The sequence below is a fragment of the Pygoscelis adeliae genome, unplaced genomic scaffold, assembly GCF_000699105.1.
Source record: "Pygoscelis adeliae isolate BGI_AS28 unplaced genomic scaffold, ASM69910v1 Scaffold85, whole genome shotgun sequence".
NCBI classification, from domain to species: Eukaryota; Metazoa; Chordata; class Aves; order Sphenisciformes; family Spheniscidae; genus Pygoscelis; species Pygoscelis adeliae.
In genome coordinates, this window is record NW_008824900.1 from 2,125,413 (window position 1) to 2,150,020 (window position 24,608).

Here is a 24,608-nt window from a genome sequence, read left to right on the forward strand (position 1 = left end):
TTTTGTAAGCCTTTATTTTCCTTTCACAGACCTTATTCTAAATAAAGTCAAGTCCATCATCATCCCATAGTGACACCCTCCCTGATCAGGACTGAAGCTGGAGCCCAGTTATGACAGCTTAAAAACAGGAGACAGTGTGAGAGATTTCTCTACGGCTGCCAGAGTTTTCCTTGTCAGAACTATTGGCTGAGTCTGTTCCCACTAAAAGCAGTGGAGAAGCAGCAACAATATGGCACCTGCCATTGAAATTATGGACAAGGGATTGAGCTGTTACCAACTGAACAATGATCACTAATAATTTGGCTTAATCATAGTCTGTTAGTTACCCTAAGAGTCTTGTCAGGATAGAACGTTTGAATGTTGGGAGAAATAAGCAGCTCATGTTGTTACAGAAATGGCACAAATGAAGTGTACATACAGACAAAGGGTCAGACCCCTCGCATTTCTTCCCATCACCTTGCCATGTGAAGAAAAGGGAAAGCAAGTTCCGTATTCCTGGTTCTAAGGGAAACTATGAACTGTGTAAATCCCATGCATGTGTCATGGAGTCTAGGATCAGAGGAAGCTCCCGTCTCCATCCTGCTTATGACTCCTTGGACTGACTATACACCGAACACAATTCATCAGACAGACAGAAATCCTGACTCAGTATTTTAAATTGGGGTGATGTCTAATGACCAAATTGTTGGCTGGTTGCTCCTCAGGCTTTCCTGGAACAATATTCTGACCTCGCTATACAGCAAATGAACACAGAAACTAATTTCTTGCATAAAAAGCGATGGAAGTTGTAAAGTAACAGAAATTAATTGAAAATGGAAAAGCAAGTATGTGTGGTGAAAACACAGAATAGTTTATAAACCAGCTGAACTATACATAAAGTTGCACTTTGATTGTTTTTCTACAGTTATGCTGAAATCCAAAAAGCAAAAGCCAAAAAACCAGCAACAATAACCTCCTTAAAACTGCAGTGAATTCAAAGCAGATTAAGGGCTTGTTTTCTTACTGTACCTCCTAAACATCTGCAGTTTTTCATTTCATAAATAGCCATGATAGATGAGGCTGTAAGGTGTGGAAATTAAGCACAAATATTTCTAGCTCTCTAAACGTTTCAAATTATTTTTGGTATTCTGTGTAAATTATGTGACATTTTAGTGTTGTTGCAGCTCATGTATCATGTGCCTGGTTGGTATCTTTTCTTGGTAGAGAAGCCTAAGTAAAAAAAAAACCAAAAAACAAACCCAAAAACCAACACAGTTCATCACCAGTAATGTCAGCATAATCGTTACCATCACATTCCCTCCCTCCTTTATTAAGTATTTTTAAAAAATATGAACACACACACACACACCCCCCTGCCCCAGTTTAAATTCTAAAGTACAGAGGCTTTAGTTGAAAACATGGACTCATTAAAGTCATTAAAAGTTTTGTCTTTGCAATCTGTGAGTCAAATGTATGATTTCAATATCCTTCTGTACAGCACCTAGCAAAATAGGGATTGTACCATTTAGCGCTGAGATTACTTTAATATTCTTGCAGTTCCTAGGAATCCTACATACCCTGCAAGATGAGAAACTTAGTCTGCATTTTCTTATCTTCCAGTGCAGTAAGCAGCAATATCGATGCTATTTCCAATCTTCTGTGTCATTAATAAATGTGCCAAGATACGTCCATGAATTATGCCCCTTTAATAAGGTAATGGAACAACTCCTAGAATCTAGCGCTTGACTTTTTTTAAATCTGAGTTGTTTAGGTGCCAATAAGAATGTGCTGATCATATATATAACTAATCTTGATTAATTATGATTACACAATTTATTCATTTTTGCTATTATCAACTATTTTTTATCTACCCTTAATATCTCACCAATCCCTTGTGATTCCATAGGCAAAATATTTGATGTTCTGATTGATTATAAGAGTTAAGGCTGTGGTACAAGCTGGTACAGAAATGCCATGCTCTGAAGCTAAAATACCTGCCAATGCCCCTATAAAAGAGCCTCGCAGGAACGTCTTTGGTAGCACCAAAGGAAATGGGCCATCATTTCACAGCAAATAGCAAATACTCGTATTTGGAACAGAGTTTCTGATGGCTTGCTCTTTAAAAGAACAGCAAGGTTCTCATTGATTTCAATAGCCTTTGACCTGAACCCAATGTCAGCTCTCTTGGACCAGCCTTTGTTAAAACGATCGTGGTCAGTACCTTGTATTTACTTTTTTTGACACTGCTTGCAAATCCAGAAGATGTAAGAACAAACCTTAGCAAACAGGCTTTGGTTTAAACTTTATTCATAGGTGCAAAAACCAGAGTACTATACCTGTTTTCAATCTTCTTTTTATCCACGTTTTTCTACCTGTGCAGAAACTAGAGATGATCTAATGAACAAAGCATTTCATAATAGCTGTACTAAAAATAAAACACTTCAAATGAATGGTTTTGTGTAGCAGCATTAGAAAATGTTCCACTTGTTTGATGGAGTAAGATACGAAGAATTGATTGAGTAACCAATTTAATAATGAAGAGAATTTAGAATACAAAAAGATTAGTTGAGAGCCTTGGGACACAATTCACTGAAGTTTTATATGCTGCCTATGCTCAGAAACAGGGAAATTTTGATATAAAAGTGATTTGTAGGCAATAGCTGTGCACAGTCTTTTATCATATTAATAAAATCTTCAACCAGGCTTTGAAAATTCTAAAGCCTCGTGTGTTCAGTTTAGATGCACAGATCAGAAAGAACTGCTGGCTGGCAGATGTGCAGATATATTATCAGAAAATGTATTTTCAGCTTAACCAGTATAATCTAATTCATTCTAACGTGATATTTCAGGTTTATTATAGTGTAATTGAATACAGAAGAACACAGTGCGCTCACTATACAGTAAACAAAATGAGGTGAAAGTGTACAGCTTAAAGGTGACCAGGTTAGGCCTGTTAGATTGCTGAATGTTGGTGGTTAAATTGGCAGATGATTTAAACAACCCAAAACTGTAAACAAAAGGCTGTTCTTTTCCTTTTGAAGACTACCTTTGTGAAGTAAGTGGCTTTACTTTATGAAATTGCACTAAACTTATTTAAAATTATATTGTCCTTGCACATTACTGTAAAAGTTATCACTTTAGTAATTGGTACATTAAATCTTTCTCTTCTGCTTCCACTAAAACAGGCAACAACCTTTTACCTGGACATAGTATTCAGTGGATCGAACTTAAATAGCTCTGTGTGTATACATGTATCTGTTTATCTGTATAAACTTCTCTGTATAAATCTTAGAATTAAGTGTCACGTGAATTCATTGTTTCATTTTTCTGTTAAATCAGCTTTGAAATGTTAGTGGTATAGCTGTTATTTTTCCTTTGAATTCACTCCAGTGGCAGGAGTCTTTAAGACTCTCCTGATTACCATTTGTTTAACGGTATGGATTTTAGTTTGCTCCCCCCAATCCTGTTTTGCTATTATGTTTCCTTGTTATAGGCTGTTTCAGCAGGTGCCTATCCATTTGCCACCTGCCCTGGTGCAGTGAATGATTATGCAATTTAGTTAATGCATTTCAATTATTTAGGTGACATTTTACCTTGTATGGTTAGGCTGAATATGTAAATTGACTGGAGTCTTTATTTAAAAGGAACGACAATTTTTTGTCTGACAAAGTGCACACTCAGTGACCAAAGATAATGAATAAGTAATCAAACATAAAAATAAGACAAAAGTTCTGTTTATTCTCATTCCCGTGGCCATTTTTATAACTCCTCTTTTTATTTATTCATTGATTTATAATCATTATTTATATATTATAGTAGTTGATGCACTTAGACTGTGTTTGTAGCTTTCTACATCAAAACCCAAAGCATATTACGGTAACAGTGTGATATGCTGCCAGTTCACAAGGTCAGGGATGATTTTCAAGACCAATAATACAGCCTAAGAAGTCACCAAGGCTTGTCTCCTTTACATTGTAAAATTGTTTTTCACCTGAGGATGCTGTTGATCGAGTTACTAAATATATTGTGCATTACAATGAGACAGGTTAAATGAGTTAAAAATACTTCCTTGTAGCAAATGATAAAAGTCTAAGCTGCCGAGTCCCTTGCATACTCATTTTCATGAAGTATCTTCGACTTAACAAAAAACCCCCCCAACAAATCCAGTTCTCTTTATTAGCCTTTGTTAAACATACAAATCAAAATTCTTTCTGATTTTGATTTTAAAATATGTATTATGGCAGGAAAAAAAACCCTACCGAAAATAAATTAAATTAGCACAAACACTTTTACTATCATCTGATTTACTGTTTGTATTTCCCTGTTCCTCATATTGGCAGTTATCTCCCAGCAGTATTAACAGCAGCAGCAATAACACCGTGAAGTCAGTAGATGGCTGTAGAAAAGTATGTTGAACACTCTTGTGTTAGAGTAATAAGATTGGGAAAGGCCTTGACCTGACTGGATGCGGCTTTTATCTGAAGTACATTTAAAGAGATAAAGGAGAAGCAGGGTGCAGTACATGTTCCTTTCTTTTCTGTAGGAGCTTTGCTCTGAGTTTAAAAATTTCTCAAATACAGGATTTGTGAACTGGGTCCTTTAGCAAGGAGAGGTAATGGCTTGAGTGCCACTGGAGTCACCTGCTATTCTCTGATGATTCCCCACCCTACCCCCACCCCCAGACGTCTTAGAAATCCTCCTATAAATTCCTACAGAGGGGGCGTCTGTAGATCCCATAATAACAATCAGGAAGTGGTATATTCCCATTTATTTATTTATTTATTATTACTATTTTCTCTTTTTTTGCTTTCTCTCCAGTGTAGTTGGCTGCCTTTAGTGCACGGACCTGCTCATTAAATAGATACACCAAGAATTGTTACCTAAGCAAGCTTGACAGTAAAGAAAGGACAGACTGAGTTAGGGAGAAAAAAGGAAGAAAAAAGACAGCCTGAAGCAAGTCACTTCACATGCAGAAAGAGCCACTGAACGAATGCTATTCTCATAAACAGACCAAAAAAATACCTTGTATAAGAAAAGAAGAGAACTGTGAGGACTTGACAGAAAAAGGCAAGATTTTCTACCCAGTTTTCAGTTTTCCTTCCAGACATACTTGGTGAAGTAAGGAGACTTCTGTTTGCTGACAGAGCCCTTGATTTCTTTCAAGATGATGATGTATTTGTGGGTAGGTAGTGTCTCTCTCTGTGTCAATCTTTTATTAATAAATTGACTTTGGGACTGTAGATTTTAGCCTATAGTTGTAGCATGTTTTCTAATATGTAAAGGTGTGTATACTGCAGGATAGCTTAGCGTAGCTAGTGTACAGTACATGTGCTTGCATTTCCAATGGGAGTTTAAACAAACTGGTTCATTAACATTAAGCTGCAATTTATTTTCAGGGTTTGCAGGATGTGGCATAGCGCACTGCTTTCTTTTCATTGCCTTAGAAAATGCTACAATTGTATATGTAAGATTCACTGTGTGGTTCAGTCATAAAACGAATGCTGCATCACTTGTGGCTGTTCAGAATTTGCTTTCTTTGTAAGAAATGAAACAATCTTAATGTGATTAAAAGTTCTAGTTTGTGTTACTTGACCTAGTTGTGTTTATATTAGTTGTCACAGTCTGTCTTGGCTTTTGAAGTTTCTGGCAATTGACAACCGCAGAAAAAGAAATAGGTAAAATATACTTATTCCTGTGATTTTTGTACTCGGCATTGTTCAGATTCCTTGCAGCAAAATCTGCTCACCTTAAAAATAATGTTGTGCTGTGACAAGTATATTGTGAATTAGTGGAACTGTTAACCTGTTAATTCGTCCAGGTTTAGATAAGAAACATTTTTTCTTAAAAAACCAACCAAACAAACCACAAATAAATCAGTGAATGAATATGCATACTTAAAAAGCATTTCTGTGTTCCTCTTCAAAGCCTGTACATCTTCTAGGGAAATATTTTAAACTAATCTCATTTGACAATCTATTTATTTATTTGATTTAAATGTATGTAAAAATAGACAGGCTTGCAGCTAATCTGGGCCACCTCTGCAAAACAGGCTGCATAAGAGTAACATTTAAGTCTTAGAGATATTATCAGTAAATCACTACTGCTCTTTTAAATTGCTTGTAGTCCATGCTGTAAATCTCCCTTTATGGTTCCTTCTAATTTCTGTTGACCCTCCAATGTACTGTAGTAACTTCTGTCATCTCTGCAAAAGGCACTGTATGTAGACTTTTAAGTTTCTTATTTCAGTTCTTTGACCTGTGCTATCGTTTCAGGAGCTCACCAATCACTGAGCCTTATGATATTGTCTTTTCCTTCTCTTTTTTTCTGCATTCTGTAGTACAAGTCACTTTAATTTTCACAAGCAAGTATCTGTACATGTAACAGCAACCCCGACTGCTGCTTATTTTTAACCCTTAACCATGATTCTTTATTGAAGCTGTATTTTTGCTAATGCAAGAATTAATTTCATGCTATTTTTAGATTTATAAATCAGATCACTTAACTGCAGTAGTCTATTTTTTATTCAACACTCCCGTGTTCTGCTGTTGTAGTTAACATCATCTGAAAAAGATACACAGTAAGTACTTGTGGATAAACCCTTTTTTCTGACATGCACAATAAGGTGAAAGGACATGTATTATTCTATCTCCTTGTGGCACTACCTCAAAAGGTTTAAAAGCTAGGGACTCTTCCTCCCCCGCCCCCCCAAGCCTATGAGTCTTTGTTAACTGGAAAACTTAATTAAATACATTTTCTTACAGGTAGCTATGCAGATTTCTATTATCTTCAGTGTGTTGTATTTTGTATTATGTATGAACTTTTCTAGTTACTCCTTTTAGAAAAAAAAAATGTATGTTTTAAGCAAAAAATACAGTAATAAGCAGTTTCTGATGGTACCACTTCCTGGTTTCCAAAGCTTCCAGTAATTAATATTTGACATTTAAAAGTCTATTCCTTCCATATTTATTTTGTCCTTTTTACTTACATTTTATCATGTCTTGGGTTTGGTTTTTTTTTTTTTTAATTAGCAGAATTCATTAAACAGGAGAATACCTGTCTCTTTTTTGGCACTACTATGCCTGGGTATTAAGCATTCTTCCCATTTTTAATTCAACTTTCCTAGTCTAAATGATTTGAATAAAAATCTCAAAATAAGATTAGTAGGAAGAAGCAGAGAATGAACTTTTTTTTTATTGTAGCTGAACATTATTACTTTCTTTTGTTCTGGAAATAAAGATGAGTTGTATTCATAGAAAATTTATTTCTGAAATCGTATGATTTTTAAACTCTGTGTACATTAAGTGCGCATATGTATCTGCATGTAGAAGATGCAGTATATAAACACGAGGCTTTTAACATATGCGGGTGCAATGTATAAACTCACAGCAGCATCTGAAATGCTTTCTCCTGGCACCACATCAATATTTTATATAATTATATAAAAGCTCCTCAGCAATATTATTAAAATTTAAAGTAGCCAACTTGTGTGAAAATGTAGTCTTTGCTTTTTTAAAAGGTGTAAAATAAATTTATTTCCTTTCATTGATAGAGATTTTTTCATACTATTCACTCCTTTATGTGGCAGTGCTTACCTGTTCTTTCATGCCATGTATAATGTAGAAATATTTTGCAATATTTACAAAGAAAAAGAAAGTTGCAGTTTCTTTTCATTTTATGATGTCTTACTAACTAGTATCCTGTAACAGTTTTGTTTTTTTAAATTCTACTGCTGCTGATGTCAAGTTCCTTTTATGGCAAGCAACTGTGAACGTGTTCAGCTAACTAAATCAAAACATTCTGCAGGATGCAGCGTACAGCCAGTAATTCAGTCTGTTGAATGGAACAGTCTTGATTAGTTGTTGTTTTTAAGTACTTATTTCAAGATTTCAGAAAGTAAAGAAAGATTTTTAGTACCGTTAACCCTGTCAAAGGAAATCCATATTTGTTGACAGCCCAAGCATTTTAATGATGCTTACACTCTCCCCCTCCCCTAGAGAAAGGAGAACTTTTTGTGGTCTGGTACTTTTATGTACAGACACCTGTGCTGTAGGAATCAGAGTTCATCAATATCCAATTTCATATTGACTAATAAACTTTGAGGACTTTCAAGTATTACTGATTTAGGGACTACAGCTAAACCCTGAAGTCAAAAGGACCGATATCCTCTCTAACTTTAAAGGGTACAGACCCTTTTATATCCTGATCCTGCTGCAGTATAATACACCTTTCTCTCCAACACAAGATTGTTGCAGTGATGATGCAAGGTGTTCTTGATGACTGCAGATTATCATTTACATTTTATAGTGCAACTTACCTTCCAAAAGATGTTGCGATTTTTCCCAAAATGTGACAAGTGAGTGAAAATTTTTTCAGTTAGAGGGCTGTAAAGTTGCTGACTTCTGCTTACCTTGGAAATAGAAGCGTAACACTCAGTGGGTGAAATGAATGTTGATGGTTGAAAGCTGAGACTGCTCAGAATCTTTTATAGAATCCACACTTTTCCAAACCTGCTTTTTCTGTATAGTATTCCTCCTATTCTTTCTCATATTTAGAAAAATAAGCATAGTTTGTCTACTTGACAGCACAAGCAACTGATTGTTTCACAAGCACATAGTTCCATGATCGCTTGTTTTCCGTTTGGTAGTTCAGACTGAACTATTTTGAGTTCTCATAGACCTCATGTTCAACTTGCATACATAGTCTGAGTCAGAAGATGAGAGTTTAAAGTTACTATGTCTCATTAAAAAGTTAGTGTCATATGCAATTAAATATTGTTGTAAGAAAAACTGGAACAAAATCATTGGTAAATGCATTTTAAAATATACAAATTATTGGTTTTCCATCTTTTGTTATATGCTATGAAAATGCTGAACTAAAATTACCTTAATATACCATAATAAAATTTTATAAGCTTTATAAACATCTAATTAATGTCTGTTTAGTCAGAGATGTGCTTCATTCCTGTCAGTCTACTGTTCTTTTTAATAATAGGGAATGAGTTTTCAGAAATTTTGTATGTATTTCGCAGATATTTTTCAGTAGCAGCTTCAGAATAATACTTGATCGAGTAAGGCAGAAAGCATGTCAGCAAATGAAATTTGTTTTTGCCCAAAACTAGAGTAGGCAGATACAGAGAAACAAATTGAAAAAAATTTATATGCAATAGCAACAAGATAATTTCTTCTGGCGATAGAACACTGTTTTGGTAACTCTGAAAAATAAAGCGTTTTGGTCCAATAGAGAGAACTGTGTGTTGTACTTGCCTGCATTAGCAACACATACCTCAGGTGAACATTCGGGGAGAAGACTGGAGGAACAGGGAGTGATAGAAAGACTGCATCAGAAATTTAATCTGGATAAATATTTAGGAGTTAAAACACTATGGAAGCATTTCTGGTGCTTTTGTCAGTAAGCTTCTCCTGTTCAGAGACATCTTAATACACGTACAGGAGTCTGTGTCAGTTCACATATTCAAAGGCAGATGGTATTTCATTCAGCTGAACAAAAGTCTTACTGGTTCTTAGGCACTACCAAATATATGCAGGCACAGAGTATGCCTTTCTCCTGAATTAGGGAAGTGTGTAATTTCAAACCTAGCCTGTGCTCTTTGTGTACTAAGTGCTATAGGACAGTTTGTAACTGAAGCAATACGAAGGCTTATTATCTAAAGGAAATGAGAACCCTAAATGGATGTGAAGATTACTGAAAAGACAAAATCAAGAAACAAAATCTTAGGATTTTTAAAATTGGAGTAAGAAGCTAGAATATCCTTTGAGCAATACAATTCTTACGATATTTTTTGAGTAACTTTACTTACTACTTATTTTGCAGCATTGACATTGCGTGTATTAAACAAGGTATTTCTCTCTTAAATGAGGGCTTCCCAATAACATCAGAGTAAGACAAAAATGTGCTACTCGCTGTGTTTAAAGAGCTACAGACAGTTGAGATACAGTATGAACTAAATTGAAAGACTATGAGTATGTTGAAAACTTTGCCAGTGGAATACTTCGGCTGTATAGACTTTGTTGCATAGAATTACTGAGTAATCAAAATATTTAGATCCTTTTAGTTAAGAAAAATCAAACATATTAGCTGAAAAGCTGCAGGTACCTTCAGAGTCAAAATGATCTTCATGCTGCTTTCCACTGAGACCTTGAATAAAACATGTAGCTTCATGCTCTGTATCTGACTGCCTGACCGCTGATGTTGAATAAATATGTACCTTTTATTATTAACAGAGAAAAATACAAAATGATTTAATAATAGAGCATGCTGATATGAATATTAAGGCTCTTCAAGGGTATCTGACTCAATAAACCTGAATAATGAAGTATTACAATTTCTAAATCTGCAATCTTGATGGCTGAAATGAAAGGACTGATAGAGATGCTGAATGAAAACAGGATTACAATTAGTTAAGGTAGAATCTAAGACAATTCTCAGTAGGTTATCTTTTTGTATCTATTGGTATATACACATAAGTTGGTTTAAAAATCGTATGTATAATAATTTTGGAATGACAGAAGCTAAAAATCACAATAATATGCAAGCATAGAAAGATTCTGCAAAATCACCTTTTTTAATATGAAGAAGAGAAATGAAATAGAAGAGAAAGGTAATTTCAATTTAGAATATTTGACAGCAACATTTGTTCATCCAATACATTCAGTCTTAAAGAGTTTTTTTGACCTGCTACAGTATTTTGTAAAACAACATTCTATTACTTATACAGGGTAACAATATGAACAAGGGAACAAAATCAGTATTATGCGCCATTATATCCAGTGTTGCATAATGGTGGCTTAAGCAAGCAAGGCAGTTTTGGTTTATAACAATAATATGCATCCCTTTAGACACAAACACATACACACATGCATATACATTAAGTGCTAATGTGTGATGAAATTGAGTTTAAATAGTACATTAGGAATGTATGTATTGTTATTAATTCTTTCAGCAGAATTCATGCATTTTGTGTAAAGCTATATGATAGAATTACTCTGTTCTTTTCTGAAGTTCCATTATATACTCTATATACTTTAATTACTGAACCTATTCCCCCCCCCACCCTTACTTTAACAAGTACATTTGTCCCATTAACCTTATCTTCCTCTTGTCCCTCTTAATAGCATTGGTTTCCATCACGGCTTTGAATGAACTGTGTGGATGTTCTTTTTATCAGTCCGGGGACGTTTATGTGAGGAAGGAATTGAACAAAGACTGCATGAAATGTGGCTGGGTGAGCAGGCTAGAGTTTTTCTATTGTCCTACTATGATTATCTCTTAGTGGAAGTCCTTTCTAAATACCGTTTCTGTGACAATCTGGGGAGTTTGTATGCTACTACATCTACAATTGTAGAATCTTAGCTACTGTTTGAATGGTCTTGGTTGGTGAGTCAGAAGGATGAGCAAGTCCTGAAGACTTTTCTGGGCAGTTGAAAAACCTTGTTCATGTCTTGAGATTAATTTCTTGACTGGTTGCTTTTGGATATTTACTGCAGTGAAGTATGCCTGTTTGAGAAGCTGAACAAGACTGTAATAGTCCCTAAGCCAAGATTTTGCTTATGGTTTCTCACTTGTATGTGCAAATGCTATTAGACTTGATTTACCTTGTATAACTAATTTGACGGTCTCACAGTTCAATTAACAACGGGATGTTTAGTAATGGAAGTCTAGGTATCTGTTCACATCTTCATTAGATCTTGATCTTCTTTTTCTGTCTTTCCATATTGGCTTCCTGTTTCCATTCTGCTCCTGGATTGATATTCCTTCCTTGCCAAACAGATGAATCTGTGTTTAGATCCTTCTAGTCATAGTATAGAAATACACCTGTTCATACTGCAACCAGAAAACTTAAGTCCAACATATCTGCAGAAGTGACTGCTTTCCACATATAGATATAATACACTATACATTCTTTCCCCTCCAGAATTATAATTTTGTCGTGGGTTTGCCCCAGCTAGCAGCCAAATTTCCCAGTGAGCCCGTCTGCTCACTCACTCCCTGCCTCAGGGGGACAGGGAAGGAGGAGAAAATAGTAAGAACAGGAGTGAGAAAGCTCATGGGTCAGCATAAAGACAGGGAGATCACTTATTGATTACTGTCACAGACAACACAGACTTGCCTTGGAGGAAATGAAATTATTTATTGCCAGTTATAATTTCTGCCAATTAAATTTGCCAGTTTAATTTCTGATTCAGGTAAACAAAATCAACAACCCCTCTTGTTATCACCCCAAGTTAAACTCGCTTCCTTCAGTGAGGGAATGGGTGGTGTGGAGGGATTGCAGTCAGGACATAGTTTCTCTCTGCAGCTCCTTGCTTCTCACTCTTTTCCTATGCTCCAGCATGGGTTCCTCCGCAGGCTTCAGTCCCCTTGGGGGTGTGCTTGCTCTGCCATGGAGCACCTCTTCCTTCTCCGACCTTAGCATTTCCTCTGCTGTTTCTCTTTTTGTTTCCTCCTCCTCTCTCCTTCCAACATTTCTGCCCTTTCTTTACGTATGTTTTCACAGCTGCATCATGAAACTGGCTGATGGGCTTGGCTGTGGCCTGTGATGGGTCCATTGCCAAGCCGTCTGGAATCAGCTGTGTCTGGCATGGGGCAGCCCCTGTCCACCTCCCGCAGAGGCCACCCTAGCAGTCCTCTAACTACCAAAACCTTGCCACCTACACCCAATACAGATTTTAAGTCAGCTAAACATGTCAGGCTGAGTCTGATTATTGACATTTCAAGTTTTCTTCAGAGATTGTTCTGTTTGTCTTTGTTGACTGTCTTGGCCTTTTATTTGATAAGTAGTGTTTTGTAAATTTAATTTTTGTGGTGTGTATATATAATACAGTGAAGTACTCCTTTTATAGAGGAAAAGCTGATACATATTTGAATTTTACTTTTCAGTTAGCTTCTCCTCAAATATAATTACAGGAATTCAAGGAAGAATAAAATGTGACAACATATTTATGAATCACGAGATTTAACAGAGACCGAAGTAGATCTTATTATTGATGTGCTTACTGCTTCATTAAATTCCCCTTAAGGTTTGCAGCATGGATATGGATAATTTGCAATAATAATTATGCAGTGATCGATTGATTGTGTCTGACATTGTACTTGTCACCTTGAAATGCAAAAACCATTCATTTTCTACTGTGTGAACATTTTTCTCTAATGTTAGGCACCAGCATGCAACGGTTTATTTTATAGAGGAGTGCATTTTATGAAGTTGGGAACTTAACATTAACCTTTACCTAAAAATGAAGCATCACTTGTCATTTTACAAAAATGAAAACTGCCCAACCAGCAATGTTTTGAGATTAGAAAACATGGTCTAATTTCAAAAAGATTGTTCAAATTAGAATGTATGTATTTCAGTTGATTCATGCATGTGTATTATGAACATTAGTTTTTCGATAGGTCTGTGTTTGAGATACAGCGTAATGAGCATACTTGATAAAATTTCGAGCTTGAGATCTCTGCTTTTAAATCTGGTGTGTGTTCTTTGGAAAGTCTGTCTCCCTTTCTCACCGAGACTTTGATTCATGGCAGTATTAGTTAACTGGAAGCTCAGTATAAAATGCTTTGACTTTAGTCATTCTTTGAGTTAAATACTGTATATTTCATGTTTTGAGTGGTCTAATCATCATGACATTTTAATCTTCCTTTTATTAAGAATGTTTGTAGTAATGAATGAAACGCTATCTGTTACCTTGTTTGTTTGGGCTTTCAGAATTTTGAACAAAATGTTTCTATTGAAATTCCAGTGAAACGGCTAGTCAGTGGCTGCCATTAAGGTTAAGTGTATCTATGCTTTCCGAACTAACATAAAGACAACTGTCAAAAGAAATGTCGCATTTGTAGGTACTCCACCTAGAGCTTTTGCAGAGCATCCATTGCTATGGAATAGGAAGTGAAGACCAGAGCAATGTTTGGTGACGTGATTTGATTCAAAAGTGACTTTTCCAAAGCTAAAAGCCAAATTTAAATTCTATCAGACCAAATATTTGTAATTATTTCATTCAAGATTTAAACTTTTATTCAAAGGTCTATGTTTTTGGAGGTTTTGTTTGTTTTAATCAGTATTTTGAAAACATACATGTGTTTATTCAAAAAGCAAATTTTAAAATTGTTCATGTTCTTTACGGTGAAATGTTCTGTGTAGATGATTTTTTTTTTTTTTTTTTCTCCAAGGGTGGGCATAGGTAAGTGTGTATGTTTGAATATGGAAATGTTTAATATGTTGGTGCTCGTGCGATCAATTTGTTGAGTAACTTGCAACTAATTTGAAGAGTAACTGCAGTGGTAACGCTGCTAATATTACAGTGGCAAAGCTAATTGTACTGTTGGGTTTCAAAATTAGCAACGTATGTAGTTTTTATGACAGCATGAATACTGAATAAAGCTTACAAAACTGCTTTAAAACTGTGACATAAACAAAAAATTGCAAAACTTTTAAAAGCAACTGTTTTTTATCGGCACACATGTAAGATAACTGGAATACCTAACCTGAAAAAAAAGACTGTTACTGATTGTGCCATACTGTTTTCAGCAGTTGCGCTGTATTAGCTTGCAAGTTTTCAGAAAATATCCCGGGTCAATGGTATTAAGTTCCAGAAGAATCCGAGATAAATTGCACCATGTGGAAACATACCCAGTATATCATGATCTTCTGAATTAAGTTGTAATTGTCATATAATATTGCTTTACTCTTCTCAGATATTTGATTCTGATGTCAACCTACATAGCCATGACAAACTCCTAATTTTCAATGCAAAGCCCGGTTATATTTTTTACGTACCTCTTGTTCATTATCCAGTGGAAGTGTTGAGAAAGTCTGAGATAACTTCCTTTTGTGAAGTAACAGTCATAAGGGCCATGGTTGTTTTTCCCAGTTGTACCTGTATACTCCAATCTTGGTTGCGATGTCCAGTAAATAGTACATCCCAATAACAACAGGAACAATGCAGGAAGAAGGATAAAACAAGATGTGTCACTGAAAGGGAAGGAAAATGAAGAAGAGAGAGGTCAAGGGGCTGAGATGAAAGGAGTATGTTTAAGATCAGAACAGTCAATGCCCTTTTGAGTTAAATGTGAAGAAATCGTGTCCTCCTGACAAAGTAGAACTAAGGTTCTACTTTTAAAGCAACTCACAGGGTGAACTTCATTTTTTGTCTTCATGTATTTCAAACTGTATTTCCTGCCACAGCATCTGAGGGCAGCATGAAACATGCAACAACAGGAAACCTGAGATCTTTGAGCATTTGTTTCTACCTAGAGTAACTTGATGATGATGCTAATAATAATGCCCTTTCTTTGTTATGCTTTTGACACATGTAGATGTCCTAGGCACCACCCTCTCAAGTAGGAAAAATTAATTCCAACAGAGAGTGTTGGTAAAAAAACTTTAGTTTTTTAGGGCGATTGTGGCTGAAAGGCAATTAAAAATTTGCTTTAGAGAAGGGTCTAATTTACTTCCTGGTGTGACTTTACCTGCAGTTCTTTGAATTGGATGGTTAAGAGTCAGAGTATTTTTGTTGCATTTTTTTTTTCTGCTGCAGAGTGGTAATAATATATGGTAATCGGTCTTCAAAGCATAAGAACAGCTATGTTACTTCAGAAGTATTCAGACACTTGGGGGTATGTGTACCAACTTCCCTGCCCAACTGTCATGGTTTAACTCCAGCTGGCAACTAAGCACCATGCAGCCACTTGATCACTGCCCCCTGGTGGGATGGGGGAGAGAATTGGAAGAGTAGAAGTGAAAAAACTCGTGAGTTGGCGTAAAGACAGTTTAATAGGTAAAGCAGAAGCCACGCATGTAAGCAAACGTCCCTCCCTTCCTTCTTCTTCCCCCAGCTTTATATGCTGAGCATGATGCCATATGGTGTGGAATATCTCTTTGGTCAGTTGGGGTCAGCTGTCCCGGCTGTGTCCCCTCCCAGCTTCTTGTGCCCCCCCAGCCTGCTCGCTGGTGGGGTGAGGTGAGGAGCAGAGAAGGCCTTGACTCTGTGTCAGCACTGCTCAGCAGTAACGAAAACATCCCTGTGTTATCAACACTGTTTCCAGCACAAATCCAAAACACAGCCCCATACTAGGTACTATGAAGAAAATTAACTCTATCCCAGCCAAAACCAGCACAGTTACACTTCATAGTGTGTGACTTCCACATCTCTCCATAGTCTGCATGCATTAGCAAATCTCTTATTTTGTTCTACCTATGTTCACTGTTGTTAATATATATTAAGGTACCCAAGACTTGTCTTCTGAAAGTGCAAAAAAGGAACTATAGGTGGCAACTACATACTAATGTTCATCAAGAAGGGCAGAGCCTATTGTGTTATTCATAAAAACTTTCACTACCTTATGCTATAGACAAAGTGGTTGGATCCTTTTCTTACAGCATTAAATGTTTATATTTACAGCATTTGGATATTCATATTAGAACCATATTAGAGCTAAATATACCCAGAAAAGAATCTCACACAGCTGTGATATAACCATGCATTATCAAAAAGAGGCGTTATGTAAGAAAAGGCATCAATAAGCTCTAGTCTGGCAACGTGTTTGATGACCCTATAGGCAACAACAGAATAATAACAATAATAGAATGCAAATTTTGATTTGTATATTGGATAATTCCTCCTGATAGCTAGGAAGAGTAGAAGAGTTTACTCTCAAACAAGAGAAGAAAGCTGATCTAACAGGAAGACAAAATTACAAACACTATAGGACAAAGTGTGATGGAGACAAATGGGGAATGTGGAATTAAGACCTGTAAAGACTAGTAAGATAATTTAATAATACATACAGACCTAGCTGGGGTAGCATAAAACATTTCATTCTACCACTCACACCCACGTAAGGAATCATAGACTCATAGAATATTGTCCTGGTTTCGGCAGGGATAGAGTTAATTTCCTTCCTAGTAGCTGGTACAGTGCTGTGTTTTGGATTTAGGGTGAGAACAATGTTGATAACACACCAATGTTTTAGTTGTTGCTGAGCAGTGCTTACACTAGCCAAGGACTTTTCAGCTTCCCATGCTCTACCGACTGAGAAGGCTGGAGGTGCACAAGAAGCCGGGAAGGGGCACAGCCAGGACAGCTGACCCCAGCTGGCCAAAGGGATATCCCACACCATATGGCATCATGCTCAGCATATAAAGCCGGGGGAAGAAGAAGGAAAGGGGGGACGTTCCGAGTGATGGCATTTGTCTTCCCAAGTAACCGTTACGCGTGATGGAGCCCTGCTTTCCTGGAGATGGCTGAACACCTGCCTGCCGATGGGAAGGAGTGAATGAATGCCTTGTTTTGTTTGCTTGCCTGCACGGCTTTTGCTTTACCCATTAAACTGTCTTTATCTCAACCCACGAGTTTTCTCACTTTTACTCTACCGATTCTCTCCCCCATCCCACTGCGGGGGGAGTGAGCGAGTGGCTGTGTGGGGCTTAGTTGCCAGCTGAGGTTAAACCACAACAAATACCAGGTTGGAAGGGACCTCAAGGATTATCTGGTCCAACCTTTCTTGGCAAAAGCACGGTCTAGACAAGATGGCCCAGCACCCCTGTCCAGCTGAATCTTAAGTGTCAATGTCGGGGAATCCAACACTTCCCTAGGGAGATTATTCCAATGGCTGATTGTTCTCATTGTGAAAAATGTTCCTCTTCTGTCCAGTAGGAACCTCCGCAGGAGTAACTTGTACCCATTACCTCTCGTCTTTTCCATGTGACTCCTTGTAAAAAGGAATCCTGCGGTATGATGTGGTGACATGTTATTGGCACTTATAAAAGTTCCGCATGCACTTCTGTTACTTATTATTCACTGTTAATTTGTGTGTTTAGTATTTGTTACTCTCTTATTTTAGAAGGTTATCATATGCTATTGATGCAAAACTACATAGTGCAACCTAAGATAATAATCGTGTTTTAAGTTAATATATGGATGTTCACAGCCTGTGAACAAATTCTTCACTTAAATTGGTTTATAAAAAGCAATTATAAACAGACAAGTCAAATTTAACTCTTAGCTATAAAACACATGCAAGTGAGCCACATCTGATCGGAATCTTTCCTGCTCAAGAGTAAGCCTGTTCATGTCTTATTCAGTTGGACATGGAGAAATGAATATTTACTCATGTTTTGCAGCAGCCTTTTACACACTGAAGATTTTTTTTTTTCATGTCTTGTTAGGGAAGAAATTTAATAATGTTATCACAGTCAAATAAGTTAAATATGACCAAACAGTCTTGTTTCTATTTTTCTAAGATGCAAATTAATTAGCTGGCTAAATATTTTAGCTCAGGTTCCCCTGTAGAAAAGTCAGCATACACAGCTTCACATACGCTAGTACGTATTTTAACCAGTCCTTTCAATCATGTTACACTGACTTAGTTCAATTCATAAACCACCGTTTCCCACATCAAGACAGGGCTGTGGAATGATTACGTACCACGCTGTTGACTCTGTTATTGCTAGTTATTTGAGTGGATTGAATGTTATCTGAAAATGCATCATCAAAAGTAGTAGTAAGAAGAAAAGGAGGGAGGAGACAGTTAATAAATGATTCATGGAGAGATGATATGGTTCTGTCCTGATATTCATGGAATGAGTTGTTTTGTGTATGATTTGCTTTATGGGAATCTTGCTATCATATAGATTTTATACACATTAATAGCTCAGTTAATTTGGAACTGTTTCATGTGAACACCATCATGCTATTACTCATCAGATGAGTTCCTCTTTGACAGAATAGTCTCTAAACAGTAAAGTTTATTGGAATTTAATTGGGGCAACTGTAGGAATTACAGCTATTTTGCTCAATAGCTTATCACTGAATTATGATCGTGTATTGGAAAAATCACTGGACCATATGAATAGCCAAGGAGTGGTAGTATAGGCTTGAGTGAGAAGAATGATTTCTTAGGGTCGCATGATCACAGCAGAATATGACTTAGTATGTTGTTTTCACCACTGATCACTTACTGTGAATTGCTGATTTTTGAAAACAAACATGGCTATGCTAAAGAAACAGAATGTGTTGGGCAAAAGATACTTGCATGACATAGGAGGAGCTGCTGCTTGGACACCCCATTTGGAAATCATGTTGGAGGAAGCTTATCATTGATTTCTTTAAACCTCCCTCACCTCTGCTCAGGAAGCATTTTGGCTAAAAACCTTAAATCCCTGTATGGGGTCTAGCTGTGATGAAGTTTATTTTCTTCATAGAAGTCATATGGTGCTGTGTTTTAGATTTGAGGCTAGAACAGCGCGGTTAACACACCCGTATTTTGGCTACTGCTGAACAGTGCTGGCACAGCATCAAGGCTTTTTCTTTTTTCCACTCTGCCCCACCTCCAGCAAGTAGGCTGGAGATGGCAAGAGGCTGGGAGGGGACACAACCTGGGCACAGCCGACCTGAACTGACCAAAGGTATATTTATGCTCAGCAGTAAAAGTGGAGGGGAGGTGTTTTTTGGGTAAGTGGCTGTTGCTTCGAGACTGGCTGGTCTATTTGTGAGAGGTGGTGAGTGATTACCTTTGCACCACTGGTGGGGCATACTGCATTAGCTTCCCTATGAGGACCTGATGGGAGACAGCGTTGAAAACCTTCCTGAAGTCAAGGTAGGCAATATTTACTGCTCTTCCCTCGTCTACCAAGCTAGTCCTTTCATTATAGAAAGTCATCAGGTCGGTTAAGCATGACTGGGAATCCTCTTGGTGAATCCACGCCAATTACTCCCCCATTCACCTGCTTGTCCTTTGTGTGCCTGGGAACGGTTCCCAGGATTAGTTGCCCCACCGCCTTCCCAGGGATCGAGGTGAGGCTGACCAGCCTGTAGTTCCCTCGGTCCTTCTTCTTGCCCTTTTTGAAGATAGGAGTCACATTTGCTTTCTTCCAGTCTTCAGGCATCTCCCCCACTTGCCACGATTGTTCAGATTATAGAGAATGGCCTTGCAATGGCATCAGCTAGCTCCCTCAGCGTGCCTGAGTGCACCCCATCAGGGCCCGTGGACTTACGTATGCCCAGTTTGCTTACGCATTCTCTAACCCGATCCTCTTCCACCAAGGCTGTGTCTTCCTTGCTCCATACTTCCCCTGCAGCTTCCGGGGCCTGGGATTCCTGAAGACCGGTCTTACTAGTGAAGACGGCATTCGGTACCTCAGCCTTCTCCATGTCCTGTGTCACCAGGGCCCCCGCCCCATTCAGCTGTGGGCCCGCACTTTCCCTAGTCTTCCTTTTGTCACTTAGGTACTTACAGAAGCCCTTCTTGCTGCCTTTGACACCCCTTGCCAGATTCAACTCCAGGTGGGCTTTGGCTTTCCTAACCATCTCTCTGCATGCCTGGAGAGTGTCTCTATATTATTCCCAGGTTACCTGTCCTGCTTTCACCTTCTCTATGCTTCTTTTTTGTGCTTGAGTTTTGCCAGGAGCTCCTTGCTCATCCATGAAGGCCTCTTGGCATTTTTGCATTACTCCCTGCACATTGGGATGGACCACTGTTGAGCTTGGAAGAGGTGATTCTTGAATCAGCTTTCTTGGCCCCTCCTCCCTCCAGGACCTATTCCCATGGGACTCTTCCAAGCAGATCCTTCTTCTCTGAAAGAGGCCAAAGTCTGCCATCCTGAAGTCCAGGATGTTTTTTACCTTGCTCCCTGTTCTCAGGATCCTGAACTCCATCATCTCTCCTGGCCTCATGGGGAGGCCCCAGGTGCTCCCTGCATCCTGGGACTTGGAGGGCTACATTCACCATCCAAAACTCTCTGGATTGAAGCCTCTGCCTTGGTGGGGACAGCAGCTCCAACACTTTCTGGGGAATGTGGCCTGTGGCATGTCATATCTGAGAATCTTTAGGCCAGACTGAACTTAGATGAGGACACCATCTTTGTGCCCCTCTGTGCCAATTGCTGCTATCTGTTGGCTGCCTGTGTAAGCTGTCCTCTCTTACTTATGCAAAAAACGTACATATTTTTGATATAATCTGCCTCTGGGGTTAAATTCATGCTGTGACACGTCTGAATAAATGTTGTATGCCTTAAATGATTCAAGAGATGATTTTAAAAATATTTTCCCATTCTATTGCTGACATTCTATTCTTGGTTTCTCGCACTGGAGAATGGTCAACTCGCACAACAGCGAGTTGCATTCTGAGTTCTTGTGTAAAAAAAAAAAAAGTACACAAGATCAGTGTGTATCATCAGTGATAAGCTGCTCATATTTTATCTCAATTTCCATTTATACAGCACAAAGAGGATCACCAAATTAAAGTTTCTAAAACACCTGCCTTTTTTTTGTTCTGATTCCCTTTATTGTCTAGTATTTCAACCTATTAAATATGAAAGCTTGTTGATAATTGAAACTTTTTTGGGTTTTTTTTATGGGTTGCTGTGGTTTTCCAGAGACACTTTGCCATGTTTTGAAATGCTGTTAGAAAGAGATGCAAGCAGAAAAAGGAAATCTAAAAATAAAATCAAATTAGATTTAACATAATAAGATAATATTTTTGTGTTAGAAGTTAATTAATACTTTAATTCTCTGAACTTGGAGAAGGAGAAATGAGTTTGTAAAGCAAGTATTATCAATCTAGTCAGTACTGCTGCAGTTTTTTTCCAAATAATTACAGGAACGAGCAACAAGACAGTTCCCAACCAGCATCACTGGGCTAGCAGGACTGCCAATCCAGAGACTTAAAACAGCATGAGCTTGTCCCTTCAAAATAGCAAATTTCTAGAAGGGTGTTCTTTTTATTCTAGGTTGTGAATCTTCAGTGTTTGCAGTGGATGGTGCTAATACTTAATATAAAAGCTGATACTGAACCACCTAATAATCCTAGGGTTTTAAGTAACATACTACTACTTCTAGGACTATTATTACAGGTTTTCAATGCTGGGTGAAGCACAGACATCACTCAACTAACAAAATTCTAAGCAATTCTGAGTTTTTAACACACTCTGAACAATGTTTGAAACCTATTACTGAACATAGTGACTGTGTTGCTTCTCATGGCTGTCCATCCTATTCAGGAAGCTCATTGTGAATCATTAAAAGTCTGTTAATGTTCTTCGATGTTGCCATACTGGAAGAGTGATCATGAAGGTGTATGTAGTCGTCAGGAAGTCTGAATACTAGAAAGATCATTACAGGCTATTATAGTGGCTTCTACAGAACTCAGGAACAATGGCAAATACTGTCCATTTGTCACATAAACTCTTGGCAAAAAGCGCTTTAAGTTATGGTACTCATTTAAGTCTTGGAATGTATGATTCCATCTCACAAGCAGGTTTCCCTGCTTATCATGTCCTCCCTGATAAGGAGAAAACCTAGAATATACAGAGTCTGCAGGGTTGTAGAACTGCATACCATCAGTATCCTGATGAAAGGGAATCCAAAATTCCATCATCCAAGTATTGCTTCAGAAAGTGAGAATCAAAGAGCATAATCTTGTGCAATCTTGCAAGTCAGTCATGGGAGAATAAGAAAAAATCTTCCTTGACAATTGGGAAAAGAATGAACTGATGCAAGTATCAATCCATCAAGTTTAAGATCAAAACAACACAGGGTCCCTTTGTTTTACTCTGATAAAATCTACGCAGAATCTTTACCTTATTACTAGTCGACCAATTCTTCCACCCTTCTTGTAGTCATTTTCTGTTCAGATTTTGAGATTCTGCTAGGTGATCATTCACATCCTTTTCAGTTTCTCAGAGGTCTTCCCAGTGTTTCCAGTTCAACGTGATGGTTCTATTATTTTGGTATTCAGATCTAGTTTCTCTGTCAGGATGCCAAACTTCTTCCTGAGAAGCTTAGGTCACAAATGGGGAAAAATAGTTTCGAATTGGTTATATCCTTGACAGATCTAAATGAAACGTATTGTAATGTAATTAGAGGTTGGAATTAAAGCAGATAAAGTTTGTGGAATTTCTTATATGTTTCAAAGAACTCTTGCAAGTAATAGAGATAGCTCTTCCAAAATTCAAAATGCAAAGTGCTTAAAATGGATAGTACTCAGCCATGTGAATAAGGGAATTCTTTGTAAAAATGTATTGTGTTTTTTCCTTTGTAGATTAGAACACAGTTTAGAATACTGATTTTTATATTCAGTAATACATCTAGATTCACTGTTGTAATTCTTAAGTTACATGTAGTACTCCATAAAAATAAATATTTCATTACCAAGCATCAGACTGACGAGCTAATTAACATTTCAGGAATGAAAGAAGTAGTGCCATTAGCTCTACTCACAGAACTATGAAGAGTGTTGTTCCTCACCACTCATGTGGAATTTCCACAATGGAACTGGATAGACAGGCTTATTAACAGTTAAATGTTGGTTTTGAATGAGAGGAGTCCAACTTATGATGAGATTGCAGAAGACAAAGAAACTTCCATAAAGTCAGTTCAGGGACCTACATGGTCCCAGTAGTCAGTGGTGTGCATGTGGGGAGTCTCTGAATGTCAAGAGCATTTTTCAGTCCAATTAGCAAAATAGCATCTGATCTCTTTTCAGTGACAAGGAAGAACTCCGGCAGTGCATGAGATTATGAGATGTTTCAGTGTCAGCTTATGTTAAATGGTTTATCTGTTGAGGAAAGTTTTGCAACTAAAGCACCAGTGGTCTAACTCCAAAAGCACAATACTTCCAAGTTTAAATATTTAATGCTTGTTTTTCAGCATTCACTCTGTTTGCTTATTTGTGTGCTTACAGTGTTGCAGTAAGTTTCTAGAAAGGGTGGAGGGAAAAGTATGTGAGCAAAAAAGCAGACACCAAAAAAGTCAGGGCTTGAATTAGGCTTTACAGCAGAAAGTTGGCTTTCTAACTCCAAATCAAAGTGCAAGGTAGCAATATTTTTGACCTGCTGTCTCCTATGAGACAGACGTACAAGTCATTTGACGATATAAAGCATCTAGCTAAACTGTTTAACGATGGATTTGGACAGTATAGTATCCAACATGGTTGTTAGGGCAAAAATATCTACACCAATGAAATATCCAAAGTGAAAGACTGCAGACTATCAGGCCCCTCCTAGAAAACTGAACTACGTTGTGTGATTTATCGGGGGGGGAGTTAAAAAGAGGGAGGGGGAAGTCTTTCATTTTATTTGGAGATTTTCCTTTAAATTTGGAATGTTACACAAATCTATCAATGGCATTATCCTTCTATCTTCCCAACTGGAGGTATACTGCACATTAAAGATGGAGGTTTCCAGAGAGAAAATTATAGGAATCCTCCGTGGAGTTTTCACACAAGGATAGATAATTCTGTCTAGAGATCCACTCTGAGCTATTTTGAATGGCAACTGTTGTGGTTTAATAGTTGCACAATTACACCACCGAAGTAAAAAACTGCAGAACTGTCAGGATGCAAAGTCATTTAGAAAAGGTCTCATGATCCACTTCCAAAAGGTAGGAAACTGCCATTCCCTAAAATAACAGGTATCAATGCAGAGTTTGTCTTTCCTCAAAGCCTTGTAGCTTCAGCTTTTACCACAGAGAAGGATCATTTGGATTATTTCAGGTAAGCAAGATATTGGATGTTTCTTCTCAGTTTGCTATGGGAAATATTTGTTAGTTATTGAAGAAAAAAAATGATAGAAAACTTTATTTCCATTGATGTAAGCAATCAGTTACTTAAGAATA